This window comes from Acinonyx jubatus, chromosome B2, assembly GCF_027475565.1.
Source record: "Acinonyx jubatus isolate Ajub_Pintada_27869175 chromosome B2, VMU_Ajub_asm_v1.0, whole genome shotgun sequence".
Lineage (NCBI taxonomy): Eukaryota > Metazoa > Chordata > Mammalia > Carnivora > Felidae > Acinonyx > Acinonyx jubatus.
In genome coordinates, this window is record NC_069385.1 from 50,632,191 (window position 1) to 50,652,342 (window position 20,152).

The following is a 20,152-nucleotide window of genomic DNA, read 5'->3' on the forward strand; positions in this document are numbered from 1 at the left end:
TAAATGGGCAAGGGACATTGAGGAAGACACTTGCTGGGATAAACACTGAGTGTTATATGTAGGGGATGAATCACTGGACTCTACTCCTGAAATCATTATTGCACTATAGGCTAACTAACGGGGAAGTAAATTAAAACATTGAAAAATTTTTTAAAAAGGATGTGGGTGGGGGGTGGGGGAGAGGGGAAGTGGGTGATGGGCATTGAGGAGGGCACTTGTTGGGATGAGCACTGGGTGTTATATGGAAACCAATTTGACAATAAATTATATTTAAAAAATAAAATACAATAAAAAATAAATAATAAAATAAAATAAAGGATGTGGGTATCCATTTCCTTAAATCCTTTTATGTCTTTGGCCAGCTGGGTAGTTGAAAAAACCATCTTTGCACTGCTTTGGTTTCAAGTGAAGTTGAATTTCTTTGCATGTTTACTGGCCATTTTGAGATGCATTTCCTTTGCCCATGTTTTTCAATCGGAGTGTTCATTTTATTTTCTTGTTGATTTGTGAGAACTCTATATTAAGCATTCTTACCCTTGTCATACATGTTGCTACTGAGTTAACATTTAAAAGACGATGAAAACTAAAATGTAATGAGGCAAGAAAATATTTTGACCAATAAAATAAAAAATAAGGAAATGTTACTTTAAAAACGAGATAATAAGAAATTCTGTTGAGACAAAATAAACCCCAGATAGAAACAGGAAACTGTAAGGTAAAGAAATAGAAAAATAAAAATGGAAAAATAAAACATTATATATATATATATATATATAAAACATAAATTGCCATAATTTACATACATAATTTATATAACATAATATACCTAACATAAAATATATATTATATTATATATAATTATAATATATATTATATAATAATATAATAATAAATCATAATATATTATATATGTAACAATATATAATATATATCATTTTTATATAATAATATAACATAAATTGTCCAGAAGAAAATAAAAATAAATCAGGGGTGCAGAGAACAATAATGACTTATCCCAAGTAGGCCAAGGACAGTGTCATGGACCTTTCTTTAATCAAGGTGTTTGCAGAGACCTGCACAGATCAAAGTGGGGAATGGTATCCAAATCCTTCACAGTACTCTTACACTTGTTCAGGCCATTAGCAAATCCTCCAGAGGAAGCCAAATCCATTTAAAGCGACTTTTAAGAAGGGCAACAGATAAAAAGGTAGGCAAGGAAAGAATTACAAAAACAGGATGGAGTCGTGATGGAAGCAGGTTAATCTGTCATTTTAATTGCATTGTCCCTTCTTTTTGTTCACTAATTAGATCAAAAAGCTATTAGAGTTACAGACGCTAAAAAGTGACTCTTTTTGAAGAAAGCTTAAACAAGAAGATGTCTTACCCCACCAACTCCAGGTTTCACATAAGATAAATTGAATCCAACATGGGATACCAAAGGAGGTCCATGTCTTAAGAGTATTTTTTTCTGAGAGTACAGGACAGTTTATCTTTAAATAGGAGGAAGGTATGCATAAACTTTTTGCATGTCCGTTTAGTCTTCACAAAGCAGTATGAGATCAGTTTACTATTTCCCCACTTTATGTATGAGAACGCAAAGTTCCACAAAGGCTAAGTGATTTGCCTCATTAAGTTGCTAACTGTGTAGGGGCACCTGGGTGGCTCAGTTGGTTAAGTGACTGACTTTGGCTCAGATCATGATCTCATAGTTTGTGGGTTGAAGCCCCACGTTGGGTTGTGTGCTGACAGCTTGGAGCCTGGAGCCTGCTTCGGATTCTGTGTCTCCCTCTCTCTCTGCTCCTCCCCTGCTCGTGCTCTGTCTCTGTCTCTCTCTCTCAAAAATAAAAATAAAACATAAAAGATTAAAAAAAAAAGGTGCTAACAGTGTGTGCTATGGAGCTGGAATCAAAAACAACTCTAGGCCACTGCTATCCAATAGAAATATAATATGAGCCATATATGCTATTTAAAATTCTCTAGTAGCTACATGTAAAAATGAAAATAAATAGGGGCACCTGGGTGACTTAGTCAGTTGAGCATCTGACTCCTGATTTTGGCTCACAACACAATCTCATGGTTAGAGCCGACATTGGGCTCTGCACTAGCACTGTGAGCCTGCCTGGGATCAGCTCTCTCTCCCTCTCTCTGCCCCTCCCCCTCTCGCACTCTCTTAAAATAAATGGCAAACTTTAACAAAAATTACTAAATAAATAAACAGGTGAAATAAAATTTAATAACATTTTATTTTTTACATTTCTTTTTTTCATGCTAAATATTTGAAATCCAATATGTCTTTTACATTTACAGCATGCATACCTTAATTTGCACTAGCCACATTTCAAGTACTCAAGTACATTTCAAGTACTTAACAGCCATGTGTGGCTAGCGGCTGCCATGTTGGACAGTCTGGTTCTAGACCAGTGGTTCTCAAGATGTGATACCCAGATCAGCAGCAGCAGCACCACCAGGAAACTGTTAGAAGTACAGATTCTCGACCCCTGTTCCAAACCTACTGAATCAGCCCTCTGGCAGTGGGGAACATCAATTCACATTTTAACAAGTCCCTTCCAATAATTCTGATATATGCTATGGTTTGAAAACCATTGCTCTAGACAATTGCCTCTCCAACCCACTTCAAATCTAGGACAGCCATGGCAGGCTAGTACTAAGAGAAGCCCCTTCTCTTAAGATCAACAATTCTTGGCTAGATGAAGTTGGTATTCTTGTGTGTGGAAATCCTCTGGTCCTTGTTGTAGTTCCATTTCTTGGGACTTTGGAATGAATTGCCAGACATATAATTTAAAACATGGTTTCATTTATCATTTTGTTTAAAGGAGGAAAAAACACCCGACACTAACCACCCTATACTATTACCTTGAGTTTAGTTATTAAGTTCTCTTGTCCTCGGTTTCCTCATCCATAAAATGAGAATCCTTTAATAAATGTTGGCAATTTTTTTAAAACACATTTATTTTAGTAATCTCTACACCCAACGTTGGGCTCGAACTTACAACACTGGGATCAAGAGTTGCATGCTCTTCCCACTGAGTCACCCAGGCGCCCCAGGAAACTTTTTTCAAAGTACTGTGTACAAAAAAAAAAGTCAGCAAAAGTGGCTGATATTTTTAAACTATGGTTAAAAAAACTAGTGGGCAGGAAGGTAATATAGATTTTGAGCATAGAAGCAGAAGCTAATTCACTTCTAGATCTCAGAACATTAGATTTGCTGAGGGGGGAGGGGAGGGTTCTTGCCAAAATTACTGAGGAGAATGAATCTGAGCATGCCTTAAAGGAGAACTTTCAGTAAACAGGAATTACCTATAAAGAAAATCAGGAAGCCAAAGTGTTTCTTTTTATGAAGTTACATCCTGCCATAGAAAAGCTGGGTAGGAAATAAAGACTGATGCGCTCCCAACTGTATACTAAACCGGTTATTATTTCATTAAGGAAAATCTGAGCAAAAGCTCAGATTCGGTGAAGGAAAAAAAACCATGAGAAGCTTACATGTCATGAGAAACCAAAGACAACCAATGGCTACAATTAAACATGAGTTCGGGAAAAACTATACAAACAAATCTCTACTCTGATTTCAGATTCCTTAGTCCACACTTGCCCTCTCCACCCCTCCCCCTATTTTAGTAATACTTCCTCCAGACTTTTGCTTGAAAATGTGTGTCCACGAAAATAGGAGACTAATAGAGTAATCTCAATTTCCTCCTTCTCCCCCCTTCTCTTTCTCTTTATTATTAATAATACTTTTTAACTGTGCGTTTCGAGGGTTCTCTTGGTTTTTCCAGGTTTCTGTGATGGTTTTTCCGGGCTGCTCGGCACTCTTAAATTCGATTAGAGAAAACGTTTTCACCACCTAACACTTTCCCAATTTATCCTCCCACCTTCAAATGACAAGACACAAGAAAAGGCAAGATAGCCCTTTTTGGAGGCAGGTTCCCATGGTTTGGGGGGAATGGCAGATGCCTTTCTGCAGTGGCAGCCGCAACCTTCCGCAAAGCAGAAACTGCAGTTCACACTCTCCCCTACTTCCCCCGCCCAAACCCACTACCTCGCAAGTCCACACAATCCTTAAAAGCACACACACAAACTCCTCCAACCTCGCATCCCCTCTTACACCCCACACCGCACGCACGCCAGGATGCCTGCTGCCACAGTAACGCTCAACCCACCCGGTGGCCCCACCCCTTTCGGTCCCGCCCCCGCCCCAGACACCAATGGTCGCCGCCTGCAGCTCCCGAAGGGTGCGTTGATAGGGCAGCGGGGCCTGCCACTCTCAGCGTGCGTCCCGCCCCCTCCTCACCCGGGGCTGGGGCTGGAGGGGCCGGAGCATCAGCGTGAGTAGCTGCGAGCAGCCGCGGTGGCGGCGGCGCGTTGTTGCAGTTGCGCCATCTGTCAGGAGCGGAGCCGGCGGGGAGGGGGCTGCCGCGGGAGAGGAGGAGGGGTCGTCGTGACCAAAGGCCGCCGAGACCCGCCCGCCGGCCGGCCGCGAAAGCAGAAGCAGGCTGCCCTCGGAGCCGCGCGTCCTCCAACGTCCGGGCGCGCGGCGCTTCAGCCAGCGCACCGAGAGCTCTCTGGGCACACACAAAGCCGCCGCCCGTGCCGCACCGCCCGGCGGCCGCCGTCCGCGCCAGGGAGGGATCCGGCCGCCGGGCCGGGGACACCCGGCGCCGCCCCCTCGGCGCTCTCGGAAGGCCCACCGGCTCCCGGGCCCGCCGAGGAACCCCCGGAACCGCCTCGGCCGCGCGGGAGGAGGGCGGGGAGAAGACCATGTGAATGGGCTCCGGAGCCTGAGCGCCGCGCAGGTAAGCGGCCGGGGATGCGCCCTGGGAGGCGGTGGGGATGCTGCGGAGACGCGGGCCACCGACGCCCCCGCGCTGCGCCGCCCCCGCCGCGGGGCCCCGCGCTGCAGTCTCCCGGCGGTCGCCGCTGCTGCCTCCGGGGCGCCCCGCGGGGCTGCCGGGGAGTTGGCCCCGCTCGGAGTCTTCCCGCGGCCGCGCGGGAGGACACCTCTGCGGGGTGCGGCCCTGAGGTAGCGCAGGGATGGGGGGCCCGTTTCCTCGCCTGCGAGCGGGCGCAGGGTGAGAATAGGAATTGTCAGGGGGGCGAGGCTGGCCCAGACTCCATCCTCGCCCTCCTTTCGGGGGCCCCCCGCGGGGACTCGGTCTGTGTGTGTTGTTTTAATGTCAGGGATGATGTAATCACTTAATAATTGATGCCCCGTGCTGCTTCCCTCCCCACCCCACCCCACCCCTGCCCCACTCCTCCACCTCTCGGCCTCCTTCTGCGGTCGTCGCTTTCCTCAGCTCATCCTCCTGCCTATTTCTGGCACCTCCCTAGCACTTCCCCCATCCTCCCCTTCACTCTTCCTGTGCCACCACCCGCCCAACCTTCCCCTGTCCCCCTTGCTGGAGCCTTCGCTCTTCTTCCTCTGCCTCCCCACCCCTTCTGTTCCCTCAACCTCCTTTCTCTTCCCTGCCCGCTGAATTTCCTCTCTACTTCCCAGATCGATGACTGTTTTTTGTTTGGTCGCCTCCCCTCTCTTATCTCTGCGGCCACAGGCGGAGGGGACTGGGCCAGAAAGAGGCCACTGAGGTTGGGCCCAGGCGGAGATTTGCTGGGACTCAGTGAGAAGCGGGATAATAAAATCACCCTTCTTGCCCCTCCTCCCCTTAATAAATCACACAGACTCTCCGGGTGTGTGTGTGTGTGTGTGTGTGACACAAAGAGCCCTTTCAGTGTACAGAGAGGAGACGCACAAAGTACCCAAGGATGGGCACGATGATTCTTCTTTCTCTTCACTGGGGCTTCCCTTTCTCTCAGATAAAGCAGTTGATTTTCTCTCTGAGAGTCTTTCCTGCCACATTTACCAAAACATAAAAGGCCCCAGATGCTGCAGGGTGGCAGGTGCTGTCATTTTGCTGTATTCATGGACCCAGTAGCGTTGACTGGCAGCTGCAATACTTCTTAGATTTAAGGGGGAAATGATTCCAGCAGTCCCAAGAGTTGCTTTCTTATCAAGATAGCCTTCCTCCACCTTGTTTGAACCTCCTCTCCTCTGAGGATAGGTACTAAAAAGCTGGGGTAGGATAAATCGGTGTGGGAGCAGAAGAATTTGGCTTCTGAGTCAGATAATTAAATTAGTGTTTGATACGAGTGAGGCAGCTAGATTTGCTTCTTCCTCAAGTCTAAGAAGTGCTGAAGTCTTGAAATTTTGTCTGCCCATTGGTGTTGTTTTACCCTTATATTTAAGTTTCCGGGGGCATCAAAAACACAGCATTCAAATTGGTATTTGGAAGGCCGTGGGAGACTGTGTCTCTTCCCTGCTTCAGGGGAGTCTTCAGACACCCACATCCTTCCTCTCACCACCCCAAGCGACTGCAATACTTTCCACCCTTTGTGCTCTTTCTCCTGAGTCCTGGCCCCATGGGTACTGTGCTTTCAGATGAAGGGACTCACAGACTTTTGGAGGAAGTGGTTTGTTAACTATCTAACGTTTGGGGGTAGGGGGGCACTTAACTATGAGCCGAGGATGTAGAGAATCTTTTGATTGAACTTTGAACCATCTGTTTGGTGTTCCTCTCAAGGAGGAAATGTTAATGTAAATCTGGAGGCTTAATGTTCCATTTTGTAAGCCAGTGGCTATTACATGCTTAATTGATAATATGAAAACGTAGGTTGAACCCATTGATTCCTAAGAGCATGGCTCCTTGACTCTTGTCTTAAGTTTGTTTTTCAAGAATTTTATTAGGAAAGAGTCATTTTTCAAGAATTTTATTAGCAAAGAGTCATGATTCATTAAACATTTACTTCTGTACTTTCTAAGGACATTCATCATGGAACTTTTTATATTTAAAAAAAGCAATAGGGTTAATGGGTATGCTGTAAAAACAAAGGGTTGTTTGTTTGATGCCAGACCCAGGAAGGAAAGTCCGTGCACAATAAGCTCACACTGTGTTGACTGAGCTAAAGAGACTTAATGATAAGGTTGAATGTGAACAAATGCACACTCTGCTTTCTGTACTTTATGCTTTGTCCTGGGTCTGGACTCTCCAATCCCATCAGATCTGCTTGCATTTTGTTTAACCTTTAGGGCTCAGCTCAAAAGTCTTTGATGTTTTCTTTATCCTCCCCACCAAACAAATCACCACGCCTCCAATTTTGTTTTCAGACCTCAGCAGCAGGCATAACGTTTGGCCTGTCTCTGTTTCCATCATTAATTGGTCAGCACATTGAGAGAAGGAACCTGGTCTTATCCTGTTTCAGTAAATGTGAGTTAGGTCTTTGGTATGTGCCAGGCACTTGGATTTATTAAACTAACGTTAGCAGCTGTAACAAATAGGCCTGCAGAAACGTAATGGCTCAAAGGCAATAGACATTTATTATTCCTCATGCAGTAGTCCACTTTTTAAATGCCTTGGCCTGGAAATGACACCTATCACTTCCACTGACATTCTGTACACAAGGGCTGGTTAGGTGGCCGCATTTAACTGCAGGGGAGCCTGGGAAATGTAGGTTAGCCATGTGACTAAGAAAAAAGAAATGTATTTTGGGCCAGCAGCCTTGCCATATGTTGCCATTCAACAAGGCACAGTCATTGCCCTCAAGGAGTTTGTAGGCTGATGAAAACTAAATTGTATGGAAACCTGGAGCATAAACCCATCATTTCTTTTATTCTTTTGATTTCATAAGTTCAGATCTTTTTATTTTAAACATGTTTCATAAAACTTTGCTTTTTGTTGGTTCAAATAGTTCCCACTCAGTGATTACTTGTAATACAGTGATCTCATGCCTCCTGTGTTGACTTTGGTATGGTTCTTTTACTCTAGTAGAACCTTTCTTGGCCTAGATTTTTTTTATTTGTTGATTTTATAGACTCCCAAAGTGGCTGGGAGGGTCCTTAGAAATCACAGTCCTACCTTCTTAACTGAAAGAGGAAATTAAGCAGAGTGCAGAGGAGAACCTTCTTGCCTGGGGCCATGCTAATGAGAAGGGAGCCCTAGCCAGCCCAGCACTCAGTCCTGCCTGGGTCCCCTTCACCACACAGCTGTCCTGACTTGGTGATTGTGATATCTGCGTATTCCACGGAGACTAAGTTTCCAGACCTCCAGGAGCAGGGCAAACTGCTCGTGTTCTGGATAGTCTCTGTTCTCCACAGGCCTCCAAACTATTGGAGCAATGCTGTCCATACTATTCATCATAGTTAATAATGCATATATTTTTGCTACAAACGGTTCATTATATTCATCTGTTCTGGAAACATTAGCCAAGTGTGTTCCTGTGTGCAAGGCACTGGGAGATAGGGTCATGAAAATGAATGCATCTGCTGTCCTTTTCTTCAGGGGCTCACAGTCTTCCAGGGGAGATAAAAGTAAATAAATAATAGCTAATTTTTATCGAGCATTTATTATCTGTCAAGCGCTGTTGAAGTTCTGGTCTTAGCAATAATGATCTGAAGTGGTTTCACTTCTCTCCCTTTTACAGGTGGGAAATTGAAGCAGGGGAGGTTAAGTAACTAACTGAAGATCATATAGTTATCAGGTGGTACACAGTTCAGACCCAATTAGTTTGGTTTCAAATCCCTTGCTCTCAGCCACTAGGCAATATGCAAAATACTATATATGGATATAATAATATTAATTAAAATATGTTACATGCCATAAGAGGAAGATAGCTAAATACTTTGGAAACTGATACTTCTAGTTGTTGTGAAACAACCTTATATTTAAATTTAAAAAGTTCAAGATGGGAAAGCAAAGCATGTTGATACTGGAAATACTTTTACTCTGTGTGATTTCTATTTTAAGCTGTGTCCTTCTGTGGGCCACAGATAGGTGGGTAAATGTGAATGGTCATACATATTTCCTCATTCAGCAACATTCATTCATTGTATCTACCATTTGCCAGACACTGAGCTACATGCTTTAGGGGCAGAGGTGTGATCCTGCTCTAAGGAACTTACCTGGACAAAGGAAGTCTCTGCCTGCTGTGATTCTAGGGGCCCTCACAAGAGGAAGAGAGCACGTAGAATGGAGCATGAACTACACAAAGAGGTGGAAAAGTGGGGCAGCCAGGCAGCAAAGGTTGGAGGAGGTGTCTTTGAGATGAAGAGTAGGAGTCAGCTAGTAGAGTGTTGTAGAAAGGCCATTGCCCCGGAAGGCAAATGCACTTTTAGGAAATTGGAAGTAGTTTTTGGAGGGGACGGGGGGGGGGGGGGGGGGGGGGGGGGGGGGGGGTATTGTAGAGAGACAGACAGAGGAAGAAGATAGGCTAGAGAAAAATCTGAGTGTTCTTGTAAGTGCAGTTGACCCTTGAACAACTTAGGTTTGCACACAGTCCACTTATATGCAGATTTTTTTTTTGATAAAGTATAGTATTGGAAATGTATTTTCCTGGTGATTATCTTAACATTTTTTTCTCCAGCTTACTTTATTGTTAGGAATATAGTATATAATACATATAGCATATAAAATATGTGTTAATCAACTGTTTATGTTAGCAGCAGTCTCAACAGTAGGCTTTTAATAGTTAAGTTTTGGGGGAGTAAAAAAATTATACACAAATTTTCGACTGCGTGGGGATTGGCACCCCTAACTCCTGCATTGTTCAAGGGCCAGAATGTCAGAATGCCATTTAACAGTTGTAAGTGGAGATGATGCTTTGATCTAATTTGTATTTTATAAAAGATTATCTGGCCACAGTGTAGGCTGTTGCAGAGGCAGTCAAGACCAATGCGGGGAAGGTAGTTATGGAAACTCAGATGAGCAATATATAAAAGTCTGAATGGAAGAAATGGAAGTGGAGATGGAACAACAATAACAAAAAAAAAAAAAACAGAGTAAGAGAGGGTAAGACAGTATATTGAGGGGCAGGGAAGAAGAGGGGTCCTGGGAAATTAGGTGGAGAGAAACATGTAGATAGGTAATACAGTAAGAGAGGACAGGTATGTCAAATGATGACTTTATCATGGACACTTAGGACTTTCAGGTTGAGGTATGTCATAGGAGTGAAGAGTAAGACTTAAATATACGTCTATTAGCAGCAAATTAGAAACTACTTGAAATAATGGACATGGGCAGTATACTCAGGGACTTTGTAGACAGGGCTGGGGGAGAGCCCAGGAATGGGGGAGGTTAGAGGAGCCCTGAATGGAAGAGCCAGAGTGTTGAGCAGGCCCAGGGGAGAGAGGTTTCCTTGATCACCAGGAGGAGAGGGTTATGCCCCGGACATTAAGCAAAATTAAGAATGAAAAATGCAGTTTGATTTAGCACCAAAGATCTCCAAATCCAGCCAGAGCAGCATCAGGAAGATAAGGGGTGGAGGTCTAAGACTCTGCTGCTCCCTAGACCAAGATAGAAACATGTATCAAAACTGCGGAACATAGGACCTTAAGGGACTAGAGACCACGTAGTCCAACACGTCTGTTTTACTTAGGAGGAAAAATGAGGCCCAGAGAGGCTAGGTGACTTGTCCAAGGTGGCAGAGTCACCACTTAAGGTCCACTGTCAAGCCATTCAGTCCAGGCGAAGGATGTGGTCAAGAGCATGGACTCAGGTGTGGGCCGGGTTCAGCCCCTTCCAGCTGTGTGAACGGGGCCAAGCTACCTAAACTTCGTGCCTCCCTTTTTTCACCTTTAACCCGGAGATAATAGTTCTTACCTCAAAGCTTTGCTGTGAGGAGTCAGTGAGTTAATAAACGTAAAACCCCACATATGGGAAAAGTGATGAGTTTGCTGCTGTTGTTAAAATGTATGCGTGTGTGTGTGTGTACACACATACATGTAACAGATATACATACAATACATATATCCCTTAGGGAAGGAAAGGTGAAGATGTACTGTCTGCATAGAAGGAAATTTTGAATATTTTAGGCAGAGATTTGGGTGATGGATTGTCAGGTCTGGATCAAGAATTACTGGAAAGCTTGGAAAGTTTATATAGTATGATTGAAAACAGCATACTTAGCAAGTCTTTGTTAGAAATGCAGAGCCTTTTTTATTCTTGAGAGTAAAAAAAAAACAAAAGCACTTTGAAGTTAGCCCTATCAAAGACTTTCTTGGTTTTAGTCAGATAACCAGAATTTTAACCTATTAACAATGTAAATCCCTTGAGTTTGACTTCAGAATGTCACCATACCTCCTGAAGACAGAACAAACTAGAGAGTAGGGGGAGAAGACCTGAGTTATGACTTTCATGCACTTGGTTCCTATGAACAAATGGTGATTTGGGTTAGAGAGAGAGTGCTCAGTGTTTCTAGTTGAGCAAATCTAATTTTTAGCCACTAAAACACATGAGTAGCCTAAACCGTATTACCTGGAGGGACTTGGGTGACATGCAGTACAGACAGCCTAGGAATAAGTGGCACTCTGGACTTGATTAGGACACAGTAATCCTAGAAGGATATAAATTGAACTGGATTTATCGTCTAATAAAAACGTGGGAAGGAAAGATAATGCTTACTGACTCATGAAACTTTAACAACGTTTGTAAGGCTCTGAGTTGTCGTAATGTTTGGATGAGAGCATTTCCCCATTCATCTCCGTGCTTCCAGGGTGACCCACGTGAGGCCTCACTCTGGATCGGAAGCCGACTTGGGTCCTTCCTGGGTATTTTTAGGAAGCAGAGGTCATCATATATTCAGCCCTTGTAGACCCCATGTCCTCAACAGCACCCTGTTGGTTTGGGCAAATGTGTATTGAATGTCTATTAACTATAAATTTGGGGGAGAAAAAAAATACAGCACGAGAAAGTTTTAGCCCATTGTTCATTTCAATTCGTAAGGCTTTTTCTGAGGACTGCTTACTTCTGGCCTTGTGATAATGTAAAAAACCATGTAGCACACCATAGCTACTCACCCCTCCTTAAATACACCATAAAAATAATAATACCTACCGCTTTTATTGCACCCCAGAGGCCTTGTTAAGTGCTTTACATACAGTAATTTACTTAATTATAACAACTCCATGAGGCGGGTGTTATTATCCCCATTGATCAAATGGGAAGACTGAGGCTCAGAAAGGTAAAGTAACTTGCCCATTGTCACACAGCTAATTACTAAAGAAGCCAAGTCTGTCTGGCTCCTAGGCTCATGCCTGCTTTTGCTCCAAAGCTGTGGTTCCTCTTTCCCTGCCTACTTTCAAATGACTTTGCCTTTGCTTTGCGGTTGTTTCTGTGTTAAGTGTTAGAGGAAAGTTAAGTGTTAGAGGAAAAGATACCTTTTCCCCCCAGTGGAAACCTCACTACTTCATTACTCCTCTCAAGACTCACCTTCTGGGAAGCCCCCTCTTTGGTCCTTTCTGTGGGCCCCCATGGCACTTGATTTCTACCTCATCATCACCATCATCATAGTTGGACTTGTAAAGCAAGATGGAATCAGCTGGGTGGAAGAATGGGTGAATACTGGTCTTTTTCATTGACTTATGAGCTCTTTGGAAGTCAGGGACAATATCATATTCATGGTCAATTGGCCAACACAACACCCAGCACTATTCCATGGTATACTATCATTATTCCTACTTAACAGATGGGAAAACTGAGGTTTAGAGGTTAAGCGATTTAGTCAGGCTCACACAGCTAGTAAGCATTAGAGCTGGAATCTGAACCTGGACAGTCTGGTTCCAGAAATCTATGCTCCTAACACTAATTTTGTTCCATCTTTCAAATGAGATTGTAAGCCATGAGTATGGAGACAGTGGATATCATCTCCTAGCCCAGTACCTCACAGTCCATGCTCTGTAAACAGCAGCTCTCTTGTTCTTCCATCCACCCTAGCAGAACAACAAACAATATATTGAACTAGGTCTTAGCTCATAATAATAAGGAGAGAGTTTTAGGGTCATGGTTACATGAATATTCTCTGAGGATCTTACAGAGTGCATATCTCCGGGCCATCTTCTGAGTCAGTAGGTCTGGGGCTGTCAGGGTTGAGCACCGAACTCCCTTCTGGATATGAGAATGGCAGTAGGGATGGAACCATCAGGGAGGCAGCTTCTGAAAGACAAGGAATGAAGCAGGCATAGTGAGTCTCATCCACATTGATGGGAGCAGGCCGTGAAGTGGTAGAAAATCATCAGTCAGCCCAAGTCAGCAGCCGCCCAGGGGAGGCTGGGGATCAGAAATCAATCACAGAAAGACCACTTACTTTGTATTTTTAAGATTTCTAAGTACCTGCTTCTTTTGAATGTGCTGGTGGGATTTTATCTGATGAATTTAAACACTTTCATTTTTCTCAGAGCTTCCGTCTTTGAGGTTCCCAAAAATAGTAGGCTTTTCATGGAGTTGTATAAGGATTCCATCTGCTTTATACTGAAAAGTAGGGCTTTAATGGAAAATTAAAAATGAGCCAGATCGCCTTTCCCACAACAAAGCCCAGGGCACTTTTCCCAATCCTTTCTTCTTTTAATCCCCAGCAAAAGTTACTGAATCTGTATTTCTGTGGGATCACCCCCACCCTCCAAATTAAATTCTACCCAAAAGCCAAATAAACACTAACAAGTTTCTTCGTTTCCATACGTTGTCGTATCTATTTAAAAGCAATAACAGTTTCAAATATTGTCACTTATAAAATTTGATTTTCATTTCAGTTTTCATTTTATTCCAGAATTGTGTGATCTGTGGCCTATAACTAGGCACATGTACACAAGGATACCTGAAAAGTGCTGATTTCTGTTCATGGTTTCTCTTATTTGCTCTCAAAGTTTGGAGGCTTTCACCTTTCATTGTAGAGTTTACTGTCTAACCTACAAATGTAGAGCACCTCATTGTTTTCAGTTGTAGGAGCTGAGTTATCAACGAATGCTAACATTCTGTCATTCTCTATCTTTTATCATCTCCTTTTACTTGAAAATGCCAATTCTGTGGCTGCCCTTTATATATACTGTTGCCCAGTCTATATTCTCTTGATATGTTATGTCCTTCAGGCTCTCCTGTGGTTTGCAAATAATGATTGCAGTTGCTTCACTCCTATACCTTCTAAATTGAGTGAGGGGATGTTGATCCATGTGAAATGGATGTACCAGCTGATGTAGATACTGGTTCTCTTCCCTTGTCCCTTTACTTACAACCCAGTGAATAGGAGCAAAGACCAAATTCCTTAGGCTGGCATTCAACACCTTCCATGTCCACATTCTTAGTCATACTTGGCTCACCTCTTTTACCACTATACTAACACTTGATTAGCCAGATGTCAGTCTAGTATCTCATTAATATGAAAAATGTGTTCTGGCCTTTGTTTTCCCTTCTTGAAATCCCCTAGCCCTTCTTTTCCCTCAGAATTCTACCCATTTTTCAATCCCAGCTTTAGGAAGTTTCCCCTAATCTCCTCATCCTTTTACATTGAATACTTATGACCAGTTGTCTCCTAATAAATGATGCCTTATGTTGCTAGTTAAATTCTCATAGGAGAGATCTAAGGTTCAGAGAGATTTTGTGACTTGCCCAAGGTCATATATCCAGTTACTAATTTAGTTTAGACTATAATCTAGGTCTCCAAGGAATCTGTGTGGGTCCTGTATTCTCAAGAAACTGTTGGCCCTTTGTGTGCAAAAATGTTGTTTGCTGGCCCCCCATAGCAGGTAGCACGATGTCATTCGTAGTGTAGATATTCAGTGGATGTTTATTTGGAGAGGCCCTGGAGCAGGGCCCCGGAGTATGTAGCTGGTCTCCTAGCCATCTGTGGGGCTTGGATGTTGAGCCTGTGTAGTTTTTGTAGTTTCTGATGGCACCAGGTTGACTCTCTACCAGCCCGCATGGTTTAGGGTCAATGATTGTCCCAGACTGGTTCAGGAACCACTGTTGTATTTTGAGGATGGTGTGTGTTTAAAGATCTTGCACTCGTAATCTTGAGCTTTTGGTTAAACATTTAGAGTGGTCAGGGAAATAGTTACTTCTTTGTCCTCTGCCATCAGGTTTTCACCAATACGATTTTCACTAAAAACCATAGGAAGTTACCAGTGGTGCAGTGACATCCAAGACCAGGAGAAATGCAGAATGTTTCAACACTGGGAGGAAGTTGGAAGAAAACAGTAGTGGATGGTGGAAGAGTGCAGGGTGGCCACCAGGGTTGTGCCTGGAAGTCTGAGAGGACTGGGGAAGCCGGTGCCCATCCATAGCTGCACCTCTCCAAGTAGCATTTACCTGAGTCCCTCAGCCATGTGACATCCAACCGTGACTGTGGAAGTGCCATCCTCTCCCTGTGTTAATTTGGTTCACTTGGTAGTATCAGCATCTGAAGAATCTCCCTGGCAGGGGAGGAAGGTTCTTTTCTAGACTTAAGGTCCTACAAAGTCATGACTAACACTGTACCCCAACCAGAGCCTCTGTATCTCCATCAAAAGAATGACTGAAAATAAACCTTATGAAATGTTTTCCATGGTTAGGGGTCATTACTCGAGTCATTTCTGTAACAAGATGACAACAGCATAACAGTCAGTGTTTGTCAGCCACTCATTAAGAGTCTTCTCAGCTACCTGTGGAAAGTTCTCTGTGATTCCTCATGAATGCGTCGCCCTGCCTAGCCCTCACCTGGATGCCAGCTTTCATGTATCTAAGGGAGGGAGAATAAATAAGAACATTTTGTATGGATGTAGTCCAACTGCTGCAGCCAGAAAGAGGGGAGGTACCTGGTGCTTCACTGTTGTTTGAAATGCCATTATGGTCTTTGGAAAGCGGTAGTGAACTTTTTTCCCTTCCTTAACCATACATGGTCCATGATTTGAGCACCTCCTCACCCCCAACCCCCCTCCCATTTCCACAGCCACCTCCTTAAATGCAGGAGATCACATGCCAGTGTCCTAATACACTCTCTCCTTGGCTGGCATGGAATGTCACCACCTCATGCATTTATCCAGTTTGTTCATGTTCAGTCATTTTGGTATATCTCCCTGTCAGAATTGTCCATTTTCAGTAGCATGCTTCTAGAAGGCTGAAAGCACACCTCATTTCATTTGCGTTGTGCTATGTAACACTACACTGAGCTGTGCATTTATTAAATGCTTGTTGATTATGATTCTGAGCTTCCAAGCTGGGAGGTCTTACAAGTGTTTTCAGTACTTCTGGAATGAGATGCATCTTGAATATATTTTCTTCTTGTAGGTAGTACATCAGGTCCTTTGCATTGGTAGGTCCTCAAAATCATGGTTCAGAACCCAGATTTTGGTTGCACAGTGTTTTAGGTTCCCCCTTATGTTCAACTTCCTTGGGTGAAAATGCCAGTGATGCCAACTTCTAATGTTGTTTTCAAATTAGAGGCAAGGCATAGGTAGATAATGTGCCATATCACATCCTTCTTTTCATATAGGTGTGGTTGTCCATATAATTCCCACCGTCTTGTAGTCATTATTCAACACATTGTTGATTTCAGACTGTTAAGAGTTGCAGGTAGTTCTCCAAGAGACTGAGATTTGCTCAGTGAAGGCCTGTGAGGTGTGGCTGGCAAGGACCTATGAGGACTCCAGAACAATGAGCTGAGCCAGATGCCTCTGTGAGTGCCAGTAGCTCCAGGGAAGTTCTGGTTAGTTTATGCCTGAATGTGATATAAGGAGGACTGGCACTTGGAAAACTGCAGATGTTCTTTGTACCTTGGCCCAAGTATGCCAAATGAGGAAGGGTGCACTGTGTGAAGGTTTAAGAGTCCCCGATCTAGAGTTCCCAAGGCAAACTCCACTTCCCAGATCTCCTGTCCCGAGCTGTGACAGAGGTTCTGTGTGTAGGGGTTGAAGTACCCTGGCCTCCATCCCCACAACAATGCTCCCATGCACTTGAGATCCAGAACTGCCAGTGTGGGAAGAGCCCTGCTCTATGCTGCCCACCAGGACACTCAGCTGGGCTTTAAGAACCTTCTAGATGAGCTAGAACATGCGGAAATGATCCACTAGTGAGGGTGATGTTGGTGAGATTGGAGGGAGGGGGGGATAACGGATGGAAGAGGATCAACAATGAGTTGGCAGGGGCAAGATCATGATGAGTATAGGAGGAGCCCTTGTATTAGTCTTTTGTGGCTGCAACAAATTACCCCAAACTAGGTGGCCTAAAACAACAGAAAAATTTCTCTCACCGTTCTGGAGTCCAAAAGTCTTGAAATTAAGGTGTCACATCCCAGTGACACCTTGTTCTGGAGACTCTGTTCCATGCTTCTTTCCTAACTTTTGGTGGCTGCTGGCAGGCCTGGGCGTTCCTTGGCTTTTAGACCCATCACTATAGTTTCTGCCACCAATTCACATGAGATTTTCCTTTGAGCATCTTTACATGGCTTTCTCCTCTCTCATAAGGACGCTTGTCACTGGATTTAGGGCCTACCCTAATTCAAGATGGTCTCATCTCAAGATCCTTAACTTCCTCTTTTTTATTTTTTTTTTTAATGTTTGCTTGTTTAGAGAGAAAACGTGAGCAGGGGAAGGGCAGAGAGGGAAGCAGAATCCCAAGCAGGATACACGCTGTCAGCACAAAGCCCAACATGGGGTTCAGTCTCACCAACCATGATATCATGACCTGTGCCAAAATCAAGAGTCGGTCGCTTAACCAACTGAGCCACCCAGGCACCCCATCAAGATCCTTAATTTATTAATTATATCTGCAGAGACCCTTTTCCCCATGAGGGGATTTCGGATGGGCATCTTTTATAATGGGAAGGGGGCTGCCGTTCAACTCACTATAGCTCTCAACAGGATAAAAATTAGCAGTAACTTGAAGTGAGAAAGAACACATGAGAAGGGTATTTGCAAGTCTGAATTCCCACAAAGGGGCAGGCACAGTATTTTACACGTGTGATTTCTAACTATCACTGAGGCAGATGAAGATACTGACATTTAAAAAAAATTTTTTTTAATGTTTATTTATTTTTAAGAGAAAGCATGTGTGCAAGCGTGGGAGGGGCAGGAGAGAGAGAGACAGAGAGAGAGAGGGAGGGAGACACAGAATCCAAAACAGGCTCCAGGCTCTGAGCTGTCAGCACAGAGCCCAATGCAGGGCTCAAACTCACAAACTGTGGGATCATGACCTGAGCCCAAGTTGGACGCTAAAGCAACTGAGTCACCCAGGCGCCCCTGACATTTTTATGTGAAAAGAAAGAAGTTCAAAGGTGTGGATGTCCTGAAGCTTTTCAGTAAAATTGGAGGCTGAGCCATTATCCAAGGTTGGAAGGTTCAAAGATAGGAGGACAGCTTGGCGAATCTAGAAGAAGTCCAAACAGCCACAAAAATATAGAGTAATATTTTAATAGATGGATAGAAATTATTACAGAGAGGGGTGACTGGCTGGCTCAGTCAGTGGAGCATGTGACTCCTGTTCTCAGGGTTGTGGGTTTGAGCCCCACATTGGGTGTAGAGATTACTTAAAAATAAAATCTTTAAAAAAAACCAAAAATGTATTACAGAGAAATAGTGAGGCCCCATTAGAATTTGTAGGTATTTTTTAATGGCTCACTTTAGCCCAGTTTTGTGATTTGGCCTTGTAGTACTTGTTACTTTGGAATGGAAAATCTGACCGTTGGGTGACCTAGAGTTGAGAATTGATTTGAACCATCAAGTGAGGAGGATATTCTTAGAGACTAAGGAAAATATCGGTTGAATCAGCTGCAAGTAGGATTTAGGCTGGCTAGGGGAGCAAGCTGGAATTGGGATGGTAGATGCAATAAGGAAGGATCTGTAGTCTTACGGATATGATGCGTGAACACAGCAGGTATGGAAGAGGGGAAACAAAGGCAGGAAGCCCTCGGAAGAGGAAACCTAGGGGAGTGTAGAGTTCTAAAATGATGCCGAATAAGGGTGGCTCCTTGTTGAATGGATAGCTGCTCAACTGTAGATTAATGATTAAGGACATTAGGTATAAATACTTCAAGAAACTGAAATCCATAGGCCTCTTTTGCTCTTGGTTCAAATATGTGTACAGTTGACCCTTGAACAACACAGAAGTTAGGGATGCTGACTCCTTGGGCTGTCGAAAATCCATGTATAACTTTTGAATTACCAAAAACTTGAATGTTAATTGCCATCTGTTGACTGGAAGCCTTATTGATCATCAAAAGCCAATTAACATATTTTGTATGTTATATGTATTATATACCATACTCTTACAGTAAAGTGAGAAAATATTAAAACCAACCACAAGAAAAAATACATTTACAGTACTGTATAGTATTTGTCCAGAAAAATCCAGGTGTAAGTAGACCTGTGCAGTTCAAACCTATGTTGTTCAAGGGTTGGCTGTAAATGATGTCTTCTAGAAGAATGACATGTCAGTATGTTGCACTTTTAAAAAAATCCTGGATAATGGAGTGCCTGGTTGGCTCAGTCAGCAGAGCATGCTACTCTTGACCTCAGGGTCATCAGTTTAAGCCGCATGTTGGGTGTAGACTTTACTTCAAAAAAATTTTTTTTAATTAAAATTTAAAAATCCTGGGTGAATGTTCTGGGCTCTCTGAAACCTTACATTATGACCTTGTTTAGTGGGGGATAATCTTAAACTAGTATTCAATTTACTTTACTTTCCTTCTAATTCTTGTTTCCCTGGGAATCTCCCCCATTGAGGCGAAGGATTCCATTACTTCAGGGGGAGGACAGAATATGGTCTAGGACAAAGAAGACGTTGTTCAGCTTTTGACTTTCAAAACAAGCCCTTGAAGCATGTTTCAGAGACCAGAATTAGCCCAGGCCTTCACTCAAAAGAGGCAGGCTTTGTTAGAAGAAAAATGATTGTGGATTCCAAGGAGGCAGATCTCAGAAGGCCTGGTATATATTGTGTAGTAAGCCATGCAGGAAGGAGGAAATACCTTCCTGGGATGGAGCATAGAGCTTGTAGAGATTAGGAGGAGACTAGAGCTAAATGAATGGGTGGCTGAGATCCCCCACTTCAGGAGAGTGGAGGAGAATCTGCTTGCAGAGAGCACCCATACCTTGCATTTGGTCTGGAACCCTGGAAGGAAACTACCTGTAGTGTACTCTACAGGGGGGCGTGTTTAGGCAGAAGCAAGCCCTCTCAATTCCCCAAAGCCTGCATGTGGCATAGGAGCGATCCCACGGGCCTGTAGGCCCCCTCAGGCACATGTGGAGGTGCAGAGGGAGCTGGGAGGCAGAATGAAGGCGGCACAGAGTGAACTGTGCAGTCTCACTCCTGGAGACTGGTTGGGTTCAATCTACCAGTCACATCAG

The 20,152-nt window shown here is 43.7% G+C and overlaps 1 protein-coding gene across 3 annotated transcripts in view; it reads left to right on the plus strand.

Annotated features, from left to right (window-relative positions):
- Window positions 1-4,675: 4,675 nt before the first annotated feature.
- The window catches only part of FYN (FYN proto-oncogene, Src family tyrosine kinase), a 213,753-nt gene continuing 198,276 nt past the window's right edge, over window positions 4,676-20,152 (plus strand). For all 3 annotated transcript variants that reach the window (XM_027057070.2, XM_027057076.2, XM_027057071.2), the window contains exon 1: window positions 4,676-4,814. The gene's annotated coding sequence lies outside the window, so the exon portion shown is untranslated. The remainder of the gene's footprint in view (window positions 4,815-20,152) is intronic.